The 17,045-nt window shown below is 36.4% G+C and overlaps 3 long non-coding RNA genes across 7 annotated transcripts; 2 read left to right on the forward strand and 1 right to left on the reverse strand.

Annotated features, from left to right (window-relative positions):
- Positions 1–6,178: 6,178 nt before the first annotated feature.
- LOC123719067 lies at positions 6,179–7,260 on the forward strand. Its single transcript, XR_006755126.1, has 3 exons — positions 6,179–6,518; positions 6,599–6,973; positions 7,201–7,260. It is a non-coding gene; the product is annotated as an uncharacterized LOC123719067 (long non-coding RNA).
- Positions 7,261–7,675: 415 nt separating this feature from the next.
- Positions 7,676–10,793, reverse strand: LOC123719059. Of its 3 annotated transcripts, none has more exons than XR_006755113.1 (4): positions 10,443–10,793; positions 9,916–10,052; positions 9,668–9,766; positions 7,676–7,771 (listed from the first exon to the last, which is right to left on the reverse strand). It is a non-coding gene; the product is annotated as an uncharacterized LOC123719059 (long non-coding RNA). The 3 variants fall into 3 exon arrangements; XR_006755112.1 differs by having other exon boundaries at positions 9,642–9,766; XR_006755111.1 differs by lacking the exon at positions 7,676–7,771 and having other exon boundaries at positions 9,146–9,766.
- Positions 10,794–11,266: 473 nt separating this feature from the next.
- Positions 11,267–13,606, forward strand: LOC123719060. 3 transcript variants are annotated; one of them, XR_006755116.1, is made up of 5 exons: positions 11,267–11,423; positions 11,628–11,766; positions 12,131–12,458; positions 12,904–13,086; positions 13,523–13,606. It is a non-coding gene; the product is annotated as an uncharacterized LOC123719060 (long non-coding RNA). The 3 variants fall into 3 exon arrangements; XR_006755115.1 differs by having other exon boundaries at positions 12,144–12,458; XR_006755114.1 differs by having other exon boundaries at positions 11,628–12,458.
- Positions 13,607–17,045: the final 3,439 nt, after the last annotated feature.

The following is a 17,045-nucleotide window of genomic DNA, read 5'->3' on the forward strand; positions in this document are numbered from 1 at the left end:
TTAATTCTCTACAATAATGATATCTGACATCAATATGCTTCGTTTTATTATGGAATACAGGGTTTAACAACAATTTCTGTGCGCTCATACTATCATTATATAAAATGATCTTATACATACTTTTAGTAAGTTCAAATTGTAAATTTCTCAAATAAACTGCCTCTTTGCAGGCTTCTGATATGGATACATATTCAGATTCGGTACTAGAAAGTGTAATACATTTTTGCTTACTACAACTCCAAGATATAACAGACCCAGACAAAGTATAACAAATTCCTGAATATGATTTCCTATCATTAACATCACTGCACCAGTCTGCATCAACATGATATTGAGATTGAGAATACAAAGAAATCATCGACATATAATGTCACGATGGTTTTACTGCTGCCAGCAAATTTTGTATATAAACATGACTATTTGGGACTTAATATAACCATTAGCTAACATGCAACCATCCACTTTCTTATGCCATGCACGAGATGCCTGTTTGAGACCATATATAGCTTTGGTCAATTTTAAAACTTTATTATTTGGACAGACATAACCTAAAGGCTTTTGCATATATATTGTCTCAGACAGATCTCCATTTAAGAAAGCAGTTTTCACATCAAGATGTGTTACTTCTAAGTTGAACTGCACTGATAATGCGAATAATAACCTAAGTGTTGTATGCCGTACTACTGGAGAAAATGTTTCACTATAGTCCACACCATATTTTTGACTACACCCTTTAGCCACAAGTCTGGCTCGATAGCGGACATTATTTTCACTATGACACTTTTTTTTTAGAACCCACTTGCACTTAACTATATTGCCACTTGCAGGAATATCAACAACTTCCCATGCTTTGTTGTCTTCAAAGCTTTTCAGCTCTTCTTTCACTGCCTGTTCCCATTGCTCCTTCTCTGGTCCCCTTAGTGCTTCTTCTAATGTCAGTTCATCACTAAAATATTCATTACACTGTTCTGTGCACATATATCCAAACCTTTCTGGTTTTTGTCTCACCCGTTGTGACTTTGATGTGGTTTCTGGTTGCTGTTCTTCCTCAGATGTCATGGACTCCTCCTCTGGTACATAGGTTTCATCCATGTCATTCGTTAAAATGAATGAATCCTCTCCATCATGGTCTGACACCTCTCCCACTGAAGATGTATGTGGACTATTTTCTGCTGGTTTGTCTTCTACCACTTCCATTTCAATCATATTTTCTTGATGAGATAACTTTTCATTTATGAAGACAACATCTCGACTGGTTATAATAGCCTTTGTTGAAGGATTGTATAACCTATACCCTTTGACATCCTCAGGGTAACCAACCAGTATGCATTGTTCTGATTTCTTGTCCCACTTACGTCTTCTCTCCTTGGGTATATGTCTCATGACAGTACTACCAAAAATCCTTAAATGACTGAGGTTGGGTTTGCCTCCTGTCCACAACTTGTACGGTGTACAGTGGTTCAATCCACCTTTTACAATTCTATTTTGTAAATAGACTGCTGTGTCTATTGTCTCTGTGTGCTGAAGCCATTAGGCTTCAGCCCAAAATTCCTTGCCTAATCTTGCATCAAATAAAAGGCATCTTGCTTTCTCGATCAGAGTCCTATTCATACATTCACAAAGCCCGTTTTGCTCAGGAGTATAGGGATTGGTTCTTTGATGAATTATACCCAGTTTCTTCAAATAATTATCAAAATCTCTGTTACAGAACTCTGTGCCATTATCACTTTTTATTTTACAAGTATTTTTATTTTATTTGACGTTGAATTCTCAACTCTTGCTTTATATTCTTTAAAATATTGTAAAGTCTCATTTTTACCTTTTAAAAAATAAACATATGTCATGCTGCTGTGATCATCAACAAAAATGAGAAAGTACCTTGATCCTCCTAGCGATACATTCTCCATTGGGCCACATATATCACTGTGTACTATTTCCAATAGCTTAGTACTCCTGTTCCCTTTATTATCGAAGGGCAACCGACTTTGCTTTCCTTCACAGCACACTATACAGTTGGACTTGTTGATGTCGGCCTTCTCAGTTAATTTGACCCCCTCCACAGCATCCTGCATTTTATTCATGTTATCACTGTTGACATGTCCCAATCTACGATGCCAAACTTCTGGAGACTCTGCTGTTGCTGCCACCAAACAAGATGAAGTATTTAGTTTATAAACTCCATTTATAAGTGATGCAGTCGCTACTAGAGTGTCCTGTTTATTAAATATCTCGCATCCATCGCTTGTAAAATACACCTTGTTACCCTGCCATATCAGTTGGCTTACTGACAATAAGTTGGTAGATAATTTGGGCACACACAACACTTTTTCAACAGTTATGTTAAAGTCACATCCTTCAGTTGATGTTGTTATGTTTACTTTTCCACAACACAACACTGGGATTTTATTCTGGTTAGCAACCATGATTTCCTTGGTGAACCCAGAATAACATTCGTCGACCATCCAATCTTTATTGCTTGTCAAATGCGAACTTGACCCAGAGTCGACATACCAGTCACTCTTGTCAAATATTCTGCTAAAAAACACGGCACTGAATGCATTACTTGTTTTTGACGATTTATTTTCAGAATTCTTATAAGATTTATCTTTATAAGTGCATTGATTACGGTAGTGGCCATGTTGTTTACAATTATAACATTTGACGTGTTGTTTTTCTTTGACAGATGTCGACATTCGTTCATTCTCACCATTTTTTTTTTTTTTTTTTAATAATTTTATGGCCTGGTAACGAGACCTTTAAGCCCATTCTCACCATCTTTCTTGTACATAGACTGTGTACTCTTTACACTCTTTGATTTTTGATTCTTGCGGAAACAAGCAAACGCATTGTTGGCATCACTGTCTTCCGGTCCAATGTCCATCAATTTCCCTTTAATGGCGTCGGTTGTGATTATCATGCCCGAATGCTCGATTGCCATTATCATGGGCATATATTTTTCAGATAATCCAGCCAACATGATAGATCCGATCCACTCATCACTTATGCCAAAACCCGTACCTTGTAATTTCTGACCAGCTTCAACAATTTGTGTTACATATGACGTCATCGAAGTGCAATTTTCTAATCGAATAGAAATTAAATTCCTCAGAAGACTTATTTTTCTTGTAAATCCCGAGTCATCGAATAACATCTTCAATTTATCCCACAATTCTTTCGATGTTGCTACATTCTTTATATGAACATAAAGAGCCGGGTCAATTGTTAGAATCAACTTCGCTTTTGTTCTCGCATCGTCTGCAGCTGCTGGAGCAACGTTGGGCTCAGGTTTGATACACCCAACCATTCCCTCTAAGACAAGGAAATTTTCTGCTGCGAAACACCATTCACTGTAATTTTCACGCCCTTGCAGTTTCGGCACACTAATGTGATAGTTCGAACTGGACGCCATTACTGATGCCTGACGCGACACAATAAATCTGCACAACTCAACACACTTAGTCCTATTCTGCCACGAATTATTATTATCGATAATGTCCTGATAATCAATAATTATACTGTCGCGAGAACTAAGTACTTTTTATGAGCCAGGAGCGGCCTGGGCCCATAACCTGTAATAAAACAACGTGACTGAGCGAGTACCGGAAAAGAACTGAACTTTATTTTCTAAATACAAAAGTAAAGAATCTCATAGACAACATTTGATGACACTCTGGTACAAAATGTCGCTAGTAGTAGGTACATCTATATTTTGCTATTTATAATATTTATCTTCAAATAAGTCATACAAATTCTTAATAGGCCGGCAACGCACTCGCGAACTTGACATTAAGATTGTCCACGGACAATCTGTTCGTTTACCACCTGTTCCAAGAAAAACAGTAATAAGTAATAATCTTTTTAATATTTCAGTTTACTATAAATTACAATTTTTAAGTTTAAAAATTCTTAAAAGGCCTGCAACACACTCGCGAACATTGCGAGTGTGCAGTAACGGCGGTATCAGTTAAGAACTGTTGTAATTCTTGTTAGGGCACGATAATTATACACACAGTATCCGTAATAAAGAAATATATTTACTGTTTAACTTGGAAGTGATATGTCTGCTTCCTACCACGATACACATTGGAATGAAACAGAAATGACCTGGAGCAGAGTGAGGTAAAGACAATTTGGCGCCTCGACAAGATGGCGGCTCGATCGCTCATTCAAATGACAGGAAAAAGTCAATACAATGATTAATTTTTGCAATATTACTCAAATAAATCAACATGCCCCCTCAAAAATTAATTCTTGTACAAATCAAATGCCTAAACAGAACTATATAACTTCCAAGCGAGTCTGGGAAAATACAAAAATAATGATCCAACATTTGTTGCTCGGATAAGGGAAAACCCAGAAAAACCTTATCAGATCATTTCATCATCTTAAATTCGATACATTATATACATTACATATAATTATCAGAACACAATGAATATAACAGAATAATTAAATTAATAACAAATAATAGCCAACTCATTAAATATTATAATTGTAAACCCATGTTTCTCCTCATTTCATGAAACGTAACCGCTGGTAATGGTTTTGTTAACGCATCTGCAGGTTGTTGACCTGTGGGAATGTATTTTAGCTTTATTACATTTTTCTCTATTTGTTCCCTAGAAAAATGTCTGTCTGTCAGTTAATTGTCTTCATATATTACAATAGGAGTGGATATATCAATATGAATACTCCTTACCAAAGATTTAAGCCATAAAGGCTTCATATAAGGCCATATACTCAGCCGCTGTGGAGGAGGCTGCTACTGACTATTGTTTCTTTGTTGTCCAGGTTATTGAACAATGTTCAAACAATTTAAATATATACCCGGTTGTACTCTTTACATCATTGCCTCCCCAATCGGAGTCCACATACCCAGTTAAGATGTTATTATATTCACACCTTTTATAACATAATTTAAAATCAGTTGTGCCTTTTAAATATCTAAGCACTTTTTTGAGGCATTGCCACAATTCTTTATTATTTTAATTTGTGTACCTACTTAATATATTAACGCTAGTGCTTAAGTCAGGTCGAGTACATAGCATTATATACATTAGACAACCAATTAAATTGCGACATGGAGCAGTGTAATTTTTTCTGAGTTTAGTGCTTCATAATTGAGTTTACTATCCATAGGAGTAGTTGCAGGTTTTTGTTGCAATCCTGCATGCAAAATTTATTTAAAACTGTTTTAATATAAGCACTTTGATCTAACATTATCATATCATCGCAACGAGTTATTTTAATTCCAAGAAATAATTTAATTTCATGTAAATCTGTCATTTTAAATTTACTCATTAAATATATTTTAAAACTGTTTATTGTATTTACATTAGCACTCACTATTACCAAATCATCAACATAAAGTACCACATATATATTTTTCTGTATATCTCCTTTATTTAGTATATAAATACATCTATCTACTGATGAATTCTGAAAACCCTCCCGCCTAAGAGACTGTTCAAAAATTTCAAACCAGTATCTAGCGGCTTGCTTTAGCCCATATAATGCTTTATTTAATTTACACACATAACCATTTTTGCAAGACTGGAACTTTTTTCTGGAACTTTCATATATATTTCTTCCTGTAGTACCCCATTTAGAAATGCAGTTTTTACGTCCATGTGATGTACAAGTAAATTATATTGATTAGCAAAAGCAATAATAAATCTAAAACTAGCTATTCTTGCAACAGGTGCAAAAGTCTCATTATAGTCTATGAGATATTCCTGGCTAAAAGCCCTAGCAACGAGTCGAGCTTTATAGCGTAAAGGCTTTCCGAATTCATCATTTTTTATATTAAACATCCATTTGCAATCTATAATATTTTTGTTATCTGGCCGTGGTACTAAAGTCCATGTTTTATTTAAAAATAGAGAATTTAATTGCACCTTCCCAATGAACTCTATCGTCTCGTGTTTTAATCTCTTGAAACGAATTTGGTATTTTACACAAAATTGAACTAGCACACATAAGGTTATCATCGATTTCTTTATAAGAAATAGGGGGACGACTTTAAGCCTATCACTCCTACGTGGTTCAATACAACTGGTTGTGTCCTCATTATTTACGACCACTGAAAGATCATCAGAATGTGCATTTGGTTGTTCAAATTCGACGATGTCATGGTTAGTTTTGCGAATTTTCTGAGGAACTTCATAATCATCAGATTTATATCTGTCAGTTTTTTGAGACTTTATTGACTTTGAAATGTTGTCAATGTTAACATTATCATGAGAATTTACTATATTCTCTTCAGGTCGCAACGCAGGCCTGGATTGAAGTAATTTGTCTCATCTACTATGACATCTCTGACAGTAATAAATTTTTCGCATTTAGGATTCCAAACTTTATAACCGTTTGGTTCGTATCCCACAAGAATACCTTTCCATGACTTAACATCGAATTTTGTCTTATATAACTTATCATGCACATAAACTGTTGAACCAAAAAAAATTAAATATTTTATTTGTGGTTTTTTGTTATGCCACATTTACGAATTCAATCATCATGTAAGTAATTTATATATTATTTAACATTGTACATTATAGTATGAAGTTGTAATAATTTTAAGCAGCATTATTTTCTTTAGGTGACGTAATTGGTGAATAATATTGTAATTGAAAAGGATATTTCTCTTTAAATGTACAAGCTGTGTGTGATGCAGAAATAAAATATATTAATGTTGTTCCCCATGGCCTGGTGCCGCTCATGATGCAACAACTTTTGTAAACTCAGTTCTACAAGTTAATTCAAATTTATTGATAAGAAGGTAGAACTTGATAAATGTGCCAACTAAATTAACAGGTATATTTGTTTATAGCTTAATATCGTACAGGTCTACTGAGAAATCACTGGATGGTTGTTAATAGTGCTTACTCAAATATACCTTATTCATTAACACCATTTCTCTGACTGACCAGAGATATGATGAAGTACACATTAAGAATAGGAATACTATAGAGAGGTAAATATATAGTATAATTTAGAGTATTAATAATTATACTATGTCAAAAAGTTGCAAGATATGTGACCCAAATGAAACATGATGTAAGGTTAAAATATTTGTCTTTTTCGGAAAATTTGGAGTATGGAAATGTCGCTTTAACATTGTATTTATTACTAGCTTAAGTTCAAGCTATTGTTATTGCCACAGCTGTTATGCAAAATATTTGTAAGGATTATAATTTGTAGATATACCGGCAGAAGTTTTAGTTCCAACACTTGATACAGTTTCAAGTCAAGAAGTTAATGAAGGAAATCAAGACGTAACTGAAAGAACAAGCTTTATTTATTATTTTGGAAAATTAATATATTCTTCTTAATTCTAGCAGAAACAAACATGTTGTATTTAAATGTCCTTTTGTACATATAAAATACTAGTACTTATTTTTCTTAGAAGAAAGTTAGTTTTAAAATTTTAAATTTTAATAAGTTATGTCGTTAATCTACCTATAAAATTAAATTATTATTTATCATAACCATGTAATGTAATGAAATATTAGGAAAAATAAATAAAACATAACATAATATAAAATTTATTTCATTATACTCTTATATATTACTAATATGTAATCCAATGTTATAAACAAATGTTATAAATGTAAACCAATGAAAATGTTAAAACCATCAACTTCAACTTCAACGAACATTAAAAAAACAGAACTGGTACAATTGGTTCAGGCTTTGTATAGTTATGCGCTTACCTACACATTCTGCGATTCATTTTTTATATTATAGATGACAAAGGCACTCTTCTCGGTTGCTGGAATGAGAGATAAGTTTCATTAGGTTAGAAAATTATGGTTCCCGAAACTAAGAGCCTTCTGAAAAGCGGTCACCACGTTCGAGTAGTCCACAGGAAAACAAATATGATGCCAAACTCATTGCCGTTAATAATTTTTCCTAACGTTTTAAATATGATAGCAAACGATGGAAAGCCATTAAATAAATTGACCAGGAAACTGTGTAAGCCTTCGCCCCATCGCCAAAGTTCTTTAGTAATTTTAGTAAGATGAGGAAATTGAATTGAATCACTATACATTTCTTAACAAAAGTCAACCGATTTAATTTAATTTATAGGTTGGTCTGACGCACGATACCATTGTAAGTCCGGTAAAACTATCGATGGTTAAAATATTTACTCTCTAGACCCTTCGTGTAAAACCAGCCATATTCTGCTGCTGGACAGGCAGAGGTAGGCACGTAAGCCATCTAATTGTGCGAGATTTTGAAAAATTTGTTTATTATTATCATATTAACAGATTTAAGTTCTACATTTTATTATATACCCAAGAATTTACAAGAATTTCATTACTCTTTTCAGTATTTACAATAAATCCTTTAGCTTCAAGAAGTGTTCTAGCGTCCTGAATATTTTGTAAACATTCAGTGTAGCTGGAGGACATAAACTTAATATTTCTTGTGTTAGCTTCTAATATTAATTTAATTATTCTAAATTCTAAACATTTTTATGAAACATATTCTTAAGAATCTTGCTACAAGTGCGCATGTGCAATAGTTACTCATTTGACTCGTTCGGTTGTTTACGAGTTGTTACGAATTGACTCGACCATTTTCCCGAAGTGGGATGGTCGAGTCGGAGGAGGGAGTTGTGATTATAAAAGAGGTTGTGACACATGCGCAGGGGCCACTTTCGCTTCCGACCGCCGACCCGTGCGGATGTCTGCTCCAGTGCTCTCTCCGTGTGAGTCATCAGTGCTGTAGTGCCATCTCGCTCGCTCCGTGTGAGTCATCGCCGCTTGCCAGTGCGCACGCGCTGTCCGACCGCTGCCTTGCTGCCTGCTGCCCTCTCATTGGTCAGTCCGATCGCTGCCTTGCTGCCTGCCGCCCTCTCATTGGTCGCTTCGCTTCAATTTATGAACGCGGGTTTACCTGCGGCCCTCAGATAGCCACCTAACGGTGCCAAACGGTTATCTGTCGGTTAACGCCTTGTGCGGGAGTGTTTTTGTTGTAATTTATAGATTGTTCGAATTTGCTTTGTTCAGTCTCTGAATATAGTTTACTTTTAGGAACATCGCTGACCAAGAAAAAGGTATTTTATAACCTTTTATCCACGATAATAGAGTTGTATCACAAGTAATAAGTGAATAACATTCTTTGACAAACTACCAGTGAGCGCGAGGTGGCGCGCGCGGCGCTGGACGCGACTGCCTATAGTAGGCTGTGAGCAAGCTCCTTCATCCTGGATTCCCCTTTTGCCTATGATTAAATTCTTTTTGACCTTCTTTGTCCTTTTCTGATTTTGATGCGAGCTTGTAGTCAACTAATCGCTTACTGAATAGGTACTTGTATACCTATGTTCCTTGAAGTTGTTCTTTTAGATCTTTTAAGGCTATATAGAATAAAGTTGTGTCGTGTGACTGAGTCTTGGTATTGTGTGTCACATTGGAATCCGTATCCATAAGTAATTTTAATAGGTACATATTTCTTGTTTCCGCAGACAAGAACACTGTGAGTGGCCTCTGCTAAACAAGAAGTAGCTGTAGCATTTGGTTTCATTTGAAACCTGCGTCCTATATTAATCCTGTTTGAGATTGCGGTCTTTTCCTCTGGGTTCAAATTGGGTGCATTGATTAGAATACTTAGATAAAAGTTGTAAAGTGTAAGCTTACTGCAAGATCAAACTGTATGTCTTCACCTGGAGTATTAGACTTTGATGGATCTTCTCCCGATACCTGCAGCAGTTCATTGTCTCATCCAGCGACAAGTGGTCGTTAGGGCGGCGGCCGTGCGTTACCTGTTACGCGACGCTTTTGGTTATGTACGCCTTCGTTCGAGGATACATTACAACTGGATTTACACACGTGTAGTTACAATTTCAATCAAATGAAAACTGAGGGTAGTATTAAAGTCTCAAAGCTCAATGTATAATAAAACTTCACTTACAGGTAAGTCATATTGACGATTTTGTGTTGTACTTTGCCAAAACATGGTAGGGAAAATACTCAAAATGCGGTATACCATCAAAAGAAGATTCTTCCTTATCCTTGCATAGGTTCCCTCTTCCGTCCGAGAATGGGCCTCTGAAGTAAGTAGATCGGTTAATCTTTCCAATATGGACCGTCGATATTTGAGGTTTTAGAGGGGCGGGGAGGGGGTTGACGGCTACTTCGGAGCTTTTATATATACTCTAGGGGTAGGGCAGACAAGACCATGTGGATAGTGGGGTGCTCTGATTCGGTTTTGGGTACTTTTTTGATATTAAAAAAGTACAGGATAATACAGAATTAGATAATACAGAAAGTTACAAACAATGAAAAAAATATTTTCAGCTATAAATTTCATTTTAAAATCCACAACAGACCTTATGCAATCCAACTTTTTCAAAATTCCAGTAAGCAATTTTTTTTTTTTTTTTACTAATGATTTATTATTTTATAACCTGACCTGAAATAACATAAATCAAAACTTACTTTAACTCATCCGAGTAAGGATTAAGCCTTCTGCCAGATGACCTAGTAAGTCTGGGCATCGCAGCAAATTCCTCGCCAGGACTAGTCAGCCCACTAGGACCAGCAACCGGTTCGTCAAGGATCGGCGCAGAAGAGGAGGCCGTGACAAGCGGCTAATTTGAGTCCAACACTTGCACTTCACTTAACTCTTCAAACAATGGGCTTCGGAGACGCCATGGTAGTCAAACGTTGTAAGTTTATAGGAGTACGTAAAACGATTTCTACTGCAAGGGTGACAAACGATGACTGGACGCCATTAAACAAAATGAATGGCTTAAAAACAAATTTAGTGATCACCAAAAAGTATCGATACCCGAGTAGTATCAATATTTTCAATAACTTTTGTACTATCTACAAAACAAATATGGGCATTTAAACCGATGATCCATATTAGAAAGTTTAATGTCGATACCAGAGTAGTATCGATACTTTGAAAATTTTCGGAACCCTACACTAAGTGATTGACGTTTGACATCAATTATTTGTCAAATATATTTTGTAATTGCGTGTTGTTACTTACCAATTTGTGTGAAAAGTTTTAATAAATGTATCTCATGAACCGTAAGTTTGCGCAACCTAAATCTTTGCAAAACTCTTTCTTTTAGTGAGTACTATCTACAAAAAAATGGGCATTTAAATCGACGGTCCATATTGGAAAGATTATCCAAAACAGCTTCACTATTAACTATGTCTAATGAAAACTTTATTTTTAGTGTTAAAGTTTGTGCTAAATTTTGTTTTCCTAATGGTGATGGGACATCCATTGAATCATTAAAAACTGCCCAGCATAGGATACTATGTGAAAATCATTTGAATGAATCTTCATTTACCAGCAGCGATAGGAAAAGACTTAACAAGTTAGATTAAGAGTGAATAGAGGAGGATATAGACCAATTAAAAAACAAACATTGTAGTCCATATAGAGCAAGTTATGACATCCAAGTGAGTATTTACATTCATATTCTACCTAAGTCAAATAGACAAATTTTTATAGTCATGCTTTTTTACATAGAGGTAGGCAGTACATTTCTGACACACATCTAGGTGATATATGGATGATTAAAAGTTTTCTATTTTCTCCATCCACTTATTGGATTTGTTATCTTTTTCGAATTTTTTATTCAATTATTTTTGTATATTTTCCAGGAACCATCAACTAGCAAAGGTATTTTGTAGGACTTGGACGTGAAAAAGTTCAGTGAACTTACACCTCAAAAGCAAACGCTGTCTAAGAGATGCAGAAAAAATCTATCTGAAATAGTGAGGCTCTGAAAAAAGTTTCAAGGTGATAAAAACTCCAAAAGATCTATATTAAGTGTACTAACATCAAACGAACCTAGCAATGAAATATTAAAAAGCACATTAAATAATTCATTTTCTTTACTATTACAAAGCCAACTGAAAAACTTTATAAGAAAATTAACTGGAATGAGATGGACACTGGATGATAAAGTGAACGTCTTGAGCATCTATAAGAAATCAAACTTTTGTTTTATATTATTGATTAGGTTATTTTGAAAGAAAATATTTTTTTAACTGGATTATTATACATAATTATAAGTTTATAATAATACAAATAGTTTTAATCCGGTATAAAAAATTGGTTTCTTTCAATGTGTAAAAGCTATGTTAACCAAAGACAATACTAGGTTATTTTGTCAGCTCTCTCAAGGCATTATTGAACAAAATTCCAATGGTATGTGGAATCAACAGCCCAGTAATACAGACAGTAAAAGAAATCACAAAAGACCAAGATGTCAATGATAATTTATGTAAAATGGCTTTTGATGAAATGTCAATAAGAAAAAATCTGACATATAACGTAAAACTCAATGCTAAGGCCGTACTACTGTGATAGCAAACCATAGTCGAACTTTCATGGTTATCGGTGTTCGAAAATGCTGGAAACAGCCAATAGCATTTTACTTCTCAGGAGATTGTGACACAGCAGACAAGTCAGCAGCTCTTGTCGAGGAGGTAACCACTTCTTTAGAATATTATACAAAATGTGGTTGAATATTAATTTTTACAAATTTACATTGGCTTGTTTGCTTGAGTGCATGTTTAAAGATTTAATTTTTTTTTAAACGGTATTTCCAATTTACACTAGATATACAAATAAACAGAAAACTAAACATAGGTTGGTATAATAATTTAATTAATTGAACAGCGGAAAGATATTAAAACTTTTTTATGACTTATTTATCCATTGAACCATGACCATCCATTGACTTATTTATCCGCTAGTGGCCTTTGGCAATTATTTCCCTGCATCAAGTAGTTGTTAGTATTGCCTTATTGCCTAATTAAAATAACTAATAATTGATGTACCTCTGCTGTACCATATTTATTTTCTTATTGCCGCTTGACCTGTTATTGGTTAAAATTGTTTTGAGAATAAGATCATAACCTTCCATTGCAGGTACAGTAAAGTGGAGCCACATAGAGGAGTTTTATAATAAAGATCGCGAGAATCCCAACCGTGTTTGCTCCAGCTTTAACCCAGCACCACTTACAACCAGTACAGAATGGCAAACAGAAAATCAAAGAGCGCCTAGCAGATCAAATTTTAAGCCATTCGGTTGCAGTTGGAATATTTGCCAAAGTAAGTTTCAAAATTTTATTGAAAAGTACTTCCGTCCGCGATGGCCTCCTAAACTACTTAACCGATTTTAAATTAAATTGGCACACCGTGAGCGGTCTGGTCCAACTTAAGAGATAGGGTAGCTTAGATCTTTAATTATAGTCGCAATTTTATTTTATTGCAAATTATTTGTCTATAATTAATTGACAGTCACAATTATTCGACTGAATTGAGTAAGTGATCAATAGATGGCACTGCTATGGTAAACCGACAAACGTGTCATATAAGCTACAATTCAATATCATGATTACCACGTGTTATTGAGGCTAAAGTATGAACTTTTTTAATTTTTGGTGTTAGCCAACCACGTGTTACTTAGACCGAAGTGTAAATCAAATTCAAATCTAAAACCACATTCTATGGCAGCTAGTAATTATATAATTTATTTTACCTTCAGATGAATGATGACAAGACGCCCCTGGAACAACTGTCGCTGGACAAGCTTTTCGACTGAACGGAGATTCGACCGACAGGAATGAGGTATAAACACTTATTATAATAATACTTGACATCTGTAATTGTGTATGTGATCCAAACCCCACGTCGGTCCAATTAAAAACTAGCTTAGGCAATTAGTAGCAGCGTTTTTAATACGCTGAAATTATTCTTCTTCGAAGACACTAAACCTAGCTGCGCAACTGAATATCCCTGTAACAGCCAGATGGAACCTCCAACCTCCCAGGGAAATTAAGTGGCATCGCCGACTCAGCTACGCCTACGTCTGGCTATGCTCTCGGGGTGTAACTCCCATGATTTCGTTAATCGTTATGAAACGAATAACTGTATGAAGAAGAGAGTGCCTGCGTCTGGCTATGCTCTCGGAGTGTAACTCCCATGATTTAGTTAATCGTTATGAAACGAATAACTGTATGTAGAAGAGAGTGCCTGCGTCTGGCTCTGCTCTCGGGGTGTAACTCCCATGATTTAGTTAATCGTTATGAAACGAATAACTGTATAAGGAAGAGAGTGCCTGCGTCTGGCTATGCTCTCGGAGTGTAACTCCCATGATTTAGTTAATCGTTATGAAACGAATAACTGTATGTAGAAGAGAGTGCCTGCGTCTGGCTATGCTCTCGGAGTGTAACTCCCATGATTTAGTTAATCGTTATGAAACGAATAACTGTATGTTGAAGAGAGTGCCTGCGTCTGGCTATGCTCTCGGAGTGTAACTCCCATGATTTAGTTAATCGTTATGAAACGAATAACTGTATGTAGAAGAGAGTGCCTGCGTCTGGCTATGCTCTCGGAGTGTAACTCCCATGATTTAGTTAATCGTTATGAAACGAATAACTGTATGTAGAAGAGAGTGCCTGCGTCTGGCTATGTATGCTCTCGGAGTGTAACTCCCATGATTTAGTTAATCGTTATGAAACGAATAACTGTATGTAGAAGAGAGTGCGTGCGTCTGGCTATGCTCTCGGAGTGTAACTCCCATGATTTAGTTAATCGTTATGAAACGAATAACTGTATGTTGAAGAGAGTGCCTGCGTCTGGCTATGCTCTCGGAGTGTAACTCCCATGATTTAGTTAATCGTTATGAAACGAATAACTGTATGTTGAAGAGAGTGCCTGCGTCTGGCTATGCTCTCGGAGTGTAACTCCCATGATTTAGTTAATCGTTATGAAACGAATAACTGTATGTAGAAGAGAGTGCCTGCGTCTGGCTATGTATGCTCTCGGAGTGTAACTCCCATGATTTAGTTAATCGTTATGAAACGAATAACTGTATGTAGAAGAGAGTGCGTGCGTCTGGCTATGCTCTCGGAGTGTAACTCCCATGATTTAGTTAATCGTTATGAAACGAATAACTGTATGTTGAAGAGAGTGCCTGCGTCTGGCTATGCTCTCGGAGTGTAACTCCCATGATTTAGTTAATCGTTATGAAACGAATAACTGTATGTTGAAGAGAGTGCCTGCGTCTGGCTATGCTCTCGGAGTGTAACTCCCATGATTTAGTTAATCGTTATGAAACGAATAACTGTATGTTGAAGAGAGTGCCTGCGTCTGGCTATGCTCTCGGAGTGTAACTCCGATGATTTAGTTAATCGTTATGAAACGAATAACTGTATGTAGAAGAGAGTGCCTACGTCTGGCTATGTATGCTCTCGGAGTGTAACTCCCATGATTTAGTTAATCGTTATGAAACGAATAACTGTATGTTGAAGAGAGTGCCTGCGTCTGGCTATGCTCTCGGAGTGTAACTCCCATGATTTAGTTAATCGTTATGAAACGAATAACTGTATGTTGAAGAGAGTGCCTGCGTCTGGCTATGCTCTCGGAGTGTAACTCCCATGATTTAGTTAATCGTTATGAAACGAATAACTGTATGTAGAAGAGAGTGCCTGCGTCTGGCTATGCTCTCGGAGTGTAACTCCCATGATTTAGTTAATCGTTATGAAACGAATAACTGTATGTTGAAGAGAGTGCCTGCGTCTGGCTATGCTCTCGGAGTGTAACTCCCATGATTTAGTTAATCGTTATGAAACGAATAACTGTATGTTGAAGAGAGTGCCTGCGTCTGGCTATGCTCTCGGAGTGTAACTCCCATGATTTAGTTAATCGTTATGAAACGAATAACTGTATGTAGAAGAGAGTGCCTGCGTCTGGCTATGCTCTCGGAGTGTAACTCCCATGATTTAGTTAATCGTTATGAAACGAATAACTGTATGTTGAAGAGAGTGCCTGCGTCTGGCTATGCTCTCGGAGTGTAACTCCCATGATTTAGTTAATCGTTATGAAACGAATAACTGTATGTTGAAGAGAGTGCCTGCGTCTGGCTATGCTCTCGGAGTGTAACTCCCATGATTTAGTTAATCGTTATGAAACGAATAACTGTATGTTGAAGAGAGTGCCTGCGTCTGGCTATGCTCTCGGAGTGTAACTCCCATGATTTAGTTAATCGTTATGAAACGAATAACTGTATGTTGAAGAGAGTGCCTGCGTCTGGCTATGCTCTCGGAGTGTAACTCCCATGATTTAGTTAATCGTTATGAAACGAATAACTGTATGTTGAAGAGAGTGCCTGCGTCTGGCTATGCTCTCGGAGTGTAACTCCCATGATTTAGTTAATCGTTATGAAACGAATAACTGTATGTTGAAGAGAGTGCCTGCGTCTGGCTATGCTCTCGGAGTGTAACTCCCATGATTTAGTTAATCGTTATGAAACGAATAACTGTATGTAGAAGAGAGTGCCTGCGTCTGGCTATGCTCTCGGAGTGTAACTCCCATGATTTAGTTAATCGTTTTGAAACGAATAACTGTATGTTGAAGAGAGTGCCTGCGTCTGGCTATGCTCTCGGAGTGTAACTCCCATGATTTAGTTAATCGTTATGAAACGAATAACTGTATGTAGAAGAGAGTGCCTGCGTCTGGCTATGCTCTCGGAGTGTAACTCCCATGATTTAGTTAATCGTTATGAAACGAATAACTGTATGTTGAAGAGAGTGCCTGCGTCTGGCTATGCTCTCGGAGTGTAACTCCCATGATTTAGTTAATCGTTATGAAACGAATAACTGTATGTAGAAGAGAGTGCCTGCGTCTGGCTATGCTCTCGGAGTGTAACTCCCATGATTTAGTTAATCGTTATGAAACGAATAACTGTATGTTGAAGAGAGTGCCTGCGTCTGGCTATGCTCTCGGAGTGTAACTCCCATGATTTAGTTAATCGTTATGAAACGAATAACTGTATGTAGAAGAGAGTGCCTGCGTCTGGCTATGCTCTCGGAGTGTAACTCCCATGATTTAGTTAATCGTTATGAAACGAATAACTGTATGTAGAAGAGAGTGCCTGCGTCTGGCTATGCTCTCGGAGTGTAACTCCCATGATTTAGTTAATCGTTATGAAACGAATAACTGTATGTTGAAGAGAGTGCCTGCGTCTGGCTATGCTCTCGGAGTGTAACTCCGATGATTTAGTTAAT

This window comes from Pieris brassicae, assembly GCF_905147105.1.
Source record: "Pieris brassicae chromosome W unlocalized genomic scaffold, ilPieBrab1.1 SUPER_W_unloc_2, whole genome shotgun sequence".
Taxonomy (NCBI): Eukaryota; Metazoa; Arthropoda; class Insecta; order Lepidoptera; family Pieridae; genus Pieris; species Pieris brassicae.